The following is a 7,790-nucleotide window of genomic DNA, read 5'->3' on the forward strand; positions in this document are numbered from 1 at the left end:
TGAACTCTGTTTCAGATAAATTTCTTATCTCTGCTTCATTTATCTCTTCTGGAGAATTCTCGAGTTCTTTCATTTGGGGGTTGTTTTTTTATCTCCTCATTTTGGCTTTCTGTTTGGGTTTGTGACTATGTATTAGGTAGATCCTCTACATCAAGCATGTCAAATTCACGGCCTGCAGGCTGCATACCTCATTTATTTGTCCCGTGTTAGCCTTTGAGTTTGACATGCTTGCTCTACACCTCTCAATCTCTAGTGCAGGACAGTGTTAAAAGGCTGTTTCTAACTAATTAGATCAGGCAAAGACTCAAAGCCTCCAGAAAATGTCTCTGCCTAGAGACTGATAGGATTCCAACTTTAATTTCCCCCCAGGCAATCGTCCTCAGGTCTTGTGAGAGTTTTTTCAACAGGGTGGGGCAGTTGCTTCTGCCTGGAGGTTAATTGTTATTTTTAATCTATTAAGTGGCCTCAGGGCAAGGTTGCTTCCAATAGCATGTATCAATTTTCTTACCCCTAGGCAAGGCACATGTCTATGTGGGAAAGATGTCCTCTTCTGTGTGAGGGAATGCTCAGCCCAGGAAACTTGGGGTGTCTGCCCCTGAGCTCTATCCCCTGAGTCCCCAATCCTGGCTTCTGCTCTCACAGCTCCAGTCCACTTCACCCTCACTCTGACGGAGCACAAGGTGGATGGCTCCACAGGGAATTTTGTGTGTTGGTCGTTTAAGAAGGTGCCTGAATTTTTAGCTATTACTCTCTGATAGTACCCTGCTGCTTTTCACAGCCAGATGTTATGTGGGTACCCTCCTCAGTTTTGGTGCTCTGCTGGAGGGCCTAGCTTGGGGATTAGATCCCAGAGTTCTCAGTGACAACCCCCCACAGTTGAGATATCTCTCCAGGACTTCTGTTGCTGTCTGTGGGCGCCCAGCCAGCCTTTCATGCCTCTGCCCCTTCTACCAGTCTCTATGCAGTCTTCAGTTACAATCCTTGGGTATCAGGGTTCTTTCCTGCGGGTTTTCCATTGATTGTTCAGGAAGTTTTTCTGTATTTTAGTTGTAATACCAGTTTATTCTAGGGAGCATGTCCATGCAGCATCCACTTACTCTGCCACCATTTTTAATTTTTATCAATTATTTCTTTCATGGATTATGCCCTTGGTGTTGTATCTAAGAAATTATCACCATACCCAAGGTCATCTAGAATTTCTCCAATGTTATCTTCTAGAAGTTTTGTAATTTTGCATTTTACATTTAGTCCTTTCATCCCATTTGAGTTCAGTTTTTGAATGTGTAAAGTATGTGTCTACATTTATTTATTTATTTTCACATGTGGATGTCCAGTTGTTCCAGCAACATTTGTTGAAAAGACTATCTTTGCTCCACTGTATTGCTTTTGCTCCTTTATCAAAGATCAATTATTTATGGGGGAGGGGTCTATTTCTGGGCTCTCCATTCTGTTCCATTGATTATTTGTCTATTCATTCACCGATACCACACTATCTTGATTACAGTAGCTTTATATTAAGTATTGAAGGTGAGTAGTAGCAGTTCTTCAACTCTGTTATTGTCTTTCAATATTGTGTTGACATTCTGGGTCTTTTTCTCTATATATAAACTTTAGAATCAGCTTGTCAATAGTCACAAAATAATGCTGGATTTCAGTTGGGATTGCACTGAATCTGTAGATCAAGCAGGGAAGAATTTATATCTTGATAATATTGAATCTTCCTATCCATGAATATGGAATATTTATCCCTTCTTTTAGTTTCTTTGATTTTGCTTATTAGAGTTTTGCAGTTTTGCTCATATAGATTATACATATATTTTGTTAACTTATACCTACATATTTCATGTTTTGGCATGCAATGAAAACGGTATTGTGTTTTTATTCTCAAATTTTACTTGTTCATTGCTGGAGTACAGGGAAGAATATTTTGTTGAAGATGCTTGCATCTATATTCATGAGAGATATTGGTCATAGTTTTCTTTCTTGTGCAGGCCTCATAGAATAAGTTAGGAAGTAGGCTTTCTGCTTCTATTCTCTGAAAGAAATTATAGAACTTTGGTATAATTTCTTCCCTATATATTTTGTAGAGTTCACCAGTAAAACCATCTGGGCCTGGTGTTTTCTGCTTTGGAAGGTTATCAATTTCTTTACTAGATGTAGAGCTATTCAGATTGTTTCTTGTATGAGTTTTAACAAATTGTGTCTTTAAAGGAATTGGACCATTTTATATTTATTTATTTATTTATTTTTAAATATATTTTATTGATTTTTTACAGAGAGGAAGGGAGAGGGATAGTTAGAAACATCGATGAGAGAGAAGCATCGATCACCCCCTACTGGGGATGTGCCCACAACCAAGGTACATGCCCTTGACTGGAATTGAACCTGGGACCCTTCAGTCCGCAGGCCAAGGCTCTATCCACTTAGTCAAACCGGTTAGGGAGGAATTGGACCATTTTATCTTAGTTTGTTAAATTTGTGTGCATAGAGCTGTTCATAGTATTGTGTTATTATTTTAATGTCCATAGGCTCTCTAGTGATATCCCCTCTTTCATTTCTTATATTAGTATTTGTGTCCAGTCTCTTTTTCTTCTTTGTTGTTTGGTTTGGTTAGATTTTAGAAGCTTATCAATTTCATTAATCTTTTCTAAGAAACAGCTTGTGGTTTTGTTGGTTTTCTCTATTGATCTCCTGATTATGGTTTCTTTTATTTCTGCTCTAATTCTTATTATTTCCTTTCTTCTGCTTATTTTGCATTTAATTTGCTCTACTTTTCTAGTTTCCTAAGGTGAAAACTTAGTGTTTTTTTATTTTGACTTGTTTTTATTTTTCTAATATATGCACTTAATGCTATAAATTTTCCTCTAACCACTGCTTACACTGTATCTCACACGTTTTGATAAGTTGTTTCATTTTCATTTAGTTAAAAATATTTTTAATTCTCTTAAAAATTCCTTCTTTGACCCATATGTTACTTAGAAGTGTGCTGTTTAATCTTCATGTGTTTTGAGACTTTTCAGTTATCTTTCTGTTATTGATTACTAGTTTAATTTCATTCAGGTCTGAAAGCAGACATTGTTTGATTTCTATTGTTTTAAGTTGTTAAGGTGTGTTTTACAGCCCAGACTCTTGGTGAACATTCAATGTGACCTTGAGACTGCATGCTTATTCTGCTGTTGTTGGATGAAGTAGTCTATTGAGGCCAATTATATCTAGTTGTTGGTGTTTTAGAGTTCACCTATGTCCGTCTGGTTTTCTGCCTACTGGAGATGTCTATTTCTGATAGAGGGGTATTGAAGTCTCCCACTACAGTAGTGGATTTATCTATTTCTTCTTGAAGTTCTATCAGTTTTTTGCCTCATATAATTTGACACCATGTTGTTAGATGAATACACATTAAGGATTCTTGTATCTTCTTGGAGAATTGACTGCTTTATCATTATGTGATGCCCATCTTTCTCTTTGATAACTTTTCTTGCTTTGATGTCTGCTCTGTCTGATATTAATACAGCTACTCCCATTTGCTTTTAATTAGTGTTAGTACAGTATATTAGCTTTTGAATTGTCTTGGAGTGGTGTATTGTAGTTTTAATTTGCGTTGCCCTAATGACTAATGATTTTAGGCATCATTTCATATACTTATTGCTATTTCTATGTTGTTGTTTTTTTTTGGTGAAAGGTCTGTTGAAATCTTTTGGCCCTTTTTATATTGTGTTATTTGTTTTCTTGTTATTGATATCTGAGAGGTGGTTTTTTAAAAACATCTGGGTAGAAATTCTTTATTAGATATAATGATTATTTGCAAATATTTTTTCTTAGTCTGTGGCTTATATGTTCAAATTACAGCTTTTAATTTCTTCCCAATTTCTCTTCATTCTCTTAATAGTACCTTTTGAAGAACAATTTTTAATTTTGAAGCCAATTTATCAGTTTTTTCTTTTATAAACCATGCTTTTAGAATCATATCTATAAAATCTTTGCCTAACCCAAGATTTTCTAATATGTTTCTTTTAGAAGTTTTATAGTTTTAGGTTTTACATTAAGTTCTATGATCCATTTTTAGTTAATTTTTTTATCAGTTTTTTTAAAATGTATTTTATTGATTTTTTACAAAGAGGGAGAGAGAGAGATAGAGAGTTAGAAACATCGATGAGAGAGAAACATCGATCAGCTGCCTCCTGCACATCCCCCACTGGGGAAGTGCCCACAACCCAGGTACATGCCCTTGACCGGAATTGAACCCGGGACCTTTCAGACCGCAGGCTGACGCTCTATCCACTGAGCCAAACCGGTTTCGGCATTTAGTTAATTTTTGTATATGATGTGACATATGGATCAAAATTTTTTGTATATGCATGTCCAAATTTTCTAGTATCATTTGTTCAAAAGATAATTCTTTTTCCACTGAATTGTCATTGCTTCTTTGTCAAAAATTCTATTACAATTTCTAATTTTTCATTGCTAATATAAAGAAAAACAACTAAATTTTTAAATACATTTTTAAAATATGTTTTATTGATTTTATAGAGAGAGGAAAAGAGAGAGAATAGAAACATCGATGAGAGAGAATCATCAGTTGGTTGCCTTCTGCACTTCCCTTACTGGGGATCAAGCCTGCAACCCAGGCACGTACCCTAACTGGGAATCGAACCAGTGACCTCTTGGTACATGGGACATTGCTCAATCAACTCTCTGAGACACACCAGCTGAGCAAAACAGCTAAATTTTGTATAATGCACTTTTATGCTTCAAAATCACTAAACTCTAGTAGTTTTAACCTCTTTTATGTGTTTCCATTTAATTTCCCTATAGGAAAATCATATTGCCTATAAATAAAGGCATTTTTATTCTCTTTCCAATGTCCAAACCTTTTATTTCTAACCTCCTATAAAATGTTGAGCAAAGATGGTGAGAACAGACATACTTGCCTTGTTGCTGGCATTAGGGGTAAAGCATTCCGTCTTTCTCCATTATGTCTGATGGTAGCTGTGGGCTTTCCATAAATGCCCTTTATCACATTAAGGAAGTCCCCTTCTTTTCTTAGTTTGTTGAGAGTTTTAATCAGGAATGATGTGAATTAAACATTTCTGCACCAGTGGAGATGATATGGTTTTCCTTTTTAATTTGTTAGTATGATGAATTACATTAAAGATATTTTTAGATGTGAAACATACCTTGCATTCCTGAAAAACAACAACAGCAACAACAACAACAACCCTACTTGGAGTTTACTTTCTGATTCAAATTGCTCAAATTTTGTTAAAAATTCTTTTGCATCTATGTAAATGAAAAATATTAGTCTGTAGTTTCTGGTCTGTATAATCTCAGTCTGGTTTTTAATCTGAGTAAAGCTGGTCTCATAGAATGAGTTGGAAAGTATTTTTTTTTAAAGTTTTCTGGTGAAGTCTTTATCAGATTGTTATCTTCTTTAAACATTTGTGTGAAATTCGCCAATAGAGCCTTCTGGACTAGAGTTGTTCTCTGTAGAAATTTTTTAGATAAAAATTCATTTTCTTTAATAAATATATTACCATTAAAATGATCTAATTTTTTTCTCGAGTGAGCTTTGTTAGTGTATGTAGGATATCTCTGTTTATACAGTTTTCTCCTCTGTGCCCTGCAAACTCTATCAGTTTGGCCCTCCTGGCCTCAAACCGTGCTTCCTGAACTTAGGGAGACTTCCTAGTCTCCATCTGGTTTCCTCCATTCTGCATCACAATCTAGAACGTATTTCTAGGCAATAAACTGGGTAATTTTGTTGTTCATCTCATTTGTTTCCTGTTTCTTAGATCACTGTCACGGATTTCCTGATGTTAAATTTCTTGAAAACCAATGATTTATATATTTTATTCAGTTTTTTTATTTGTGTCAGGCAGGAGGGTAAATCTAATCTCTGTTATTCCATCTTGGCTGTAAGCAGAAATCCATTTCAACTTATAAAATGTTTATCTCACCCAAATTAGAGTAGTTTATCTCTCTTACATTATGCTTATTTTTAAGTAATATTTTAAACCTTGACACTCTAAATAAATGTGACTTTTCCCCAAGAGGAAAAGAAAGCTTTTCACTCTTGTATTTATCTTGGTGCTTGACTCATATAATTTTCACCTATCAGCTTCATAAAATGTCTTCAGTGTAAGCTATTGGTATCAATTTGACAGTAAGACATTGTATGATGAATGCATTCTCTAATTGTAACAAAAATCGAAGCAAGAGATTTAACTGCTATGCCTAATTCTTTTTCACCACCTTACTATTTTTTGCAGAAAAGCTTGAAACCAAGTATATTCTCTTTTGTGCTTTTTCCCCCCCACCAGAGTTAGAATGTCATAATGACATATTTTTAAACCATTTAAAAGAGTAAAATATATATTATTTTATAGCTACTTATGTAAAACATACATTTGTCTATCAAAGCTACTGTAAAATCAAGAGATAAATTTTGAGCATTAGGCAAATTTAGGTTTGATTTCTTTGGGGCTGTCAGTGAAGACAGGTTGACTAATACTTAGGGCTTCTTTATTCCTTTTGTATGCTGGGTTTACTACTGGCAGACAAAGCTCCTCTCCTTTGCTATTTTATCCTGCAGTAAGTATTATACCTACTGGCAGGTGAGACTATCATATTATGGAAGTTATTTAGACTTCAGTGGCAGGGAAAAGACTGTGCTCACAGCAAGTTTATAGCATATGTGATCTTGCAAAATAATTTCTTTACCTGGGACCAGGTACACAGGAGCTCTTGAATCTGTGAACATCTTGATATTATAGTACATGCAGATATTTGTGTAAGTGTTCATATTTTATGTACACAGAACCCATAACCTTTATTTGGTATTCAAAGAGAGTTGTTATATATAAGATTCCTCCATCTAGTCCCATTGCAGAGTAGAGTTACAGAAAAACCAGACCCAGTCAAAGTACTGCAAGTGACACCCTTATAAAATTATCCTCTGAGGATAAGTTAAGAATCTAGATCACTCAGGCCTCCGAGTGGACATTTTTGGCCTAATGACCTCTTGTCAAGTCTCAAATTGTATCTGGTGGTTCAACATCAGGACAATCAGCCTTTTGGTGCCTTAAAAAATGTAACTGTCTTATATTTGTTTTTCATTTTTCTTTCATATTAAAAAATAAATACACATTCAGGTGAAGCTTTTGGTTAAGGCTGGAAACTGACATTAAAAAAATACAAAAGATGTTCACCCACATGGTCAACTTTTTTTTAAAATATATTTTATTGATTTTGTTCAGAGAGGAAGGGAGAGGGATAGAGAGTTAGAAACACCGATGAGAGAGAACCATCCATCAGCTGCCTCCTGCACACCCCCTGCTGGGGATGTGCCCGCAACCAAGGCACACGCCCCCTACCGGAATCGAACCTGGGACCCTTCAGTCCGCAGGCCGGTGCTCCATCCACTTGAGCCAAACCGGCTACGGCCACATGTCAACTTTTAAAGTTGAGGTGTTAGTTTACCAATGTCTATGCTAAATCATGAAGCCAGTTTGATAAAATTAATTTCATTATATACCAAGACAAGTAATTTTTTTAAAAAAATCACATTCTCACAGTAAATAATTTCTTTTTTTTTAAATTTAAATCTTTATTGTTCAGATTATTACATTTGTTCCTCTTTTTTCCCCCCATAACTCCCCTCCTCCCAGTTCCCGCCCACTCTCCTCCCTCACTCCCCACCCACTGTCCTCATCCGTAGGTGCACAATTTTTGTCCAGTCTCTTCCCACATCCCCCAAACCCCTTTCCCCACCCAGAATAGCCAGTCCACTCCCT

This window comes from Myotis davidii, unplaced genomic scaffold, assembly GCF_000327345.1.
Source record: "Myotis davidii unplaced genomic scaffold, ASM32734v1 scaffold104, whole genome shotgun sequence".
Classification (NCBI taxonomy): domain Eukaryota; kingdom Metazoa; phylum Chordata; class Mammalia; order Chiroptera; family Vespertilionidae; genus Myotis; species Myotis davidii.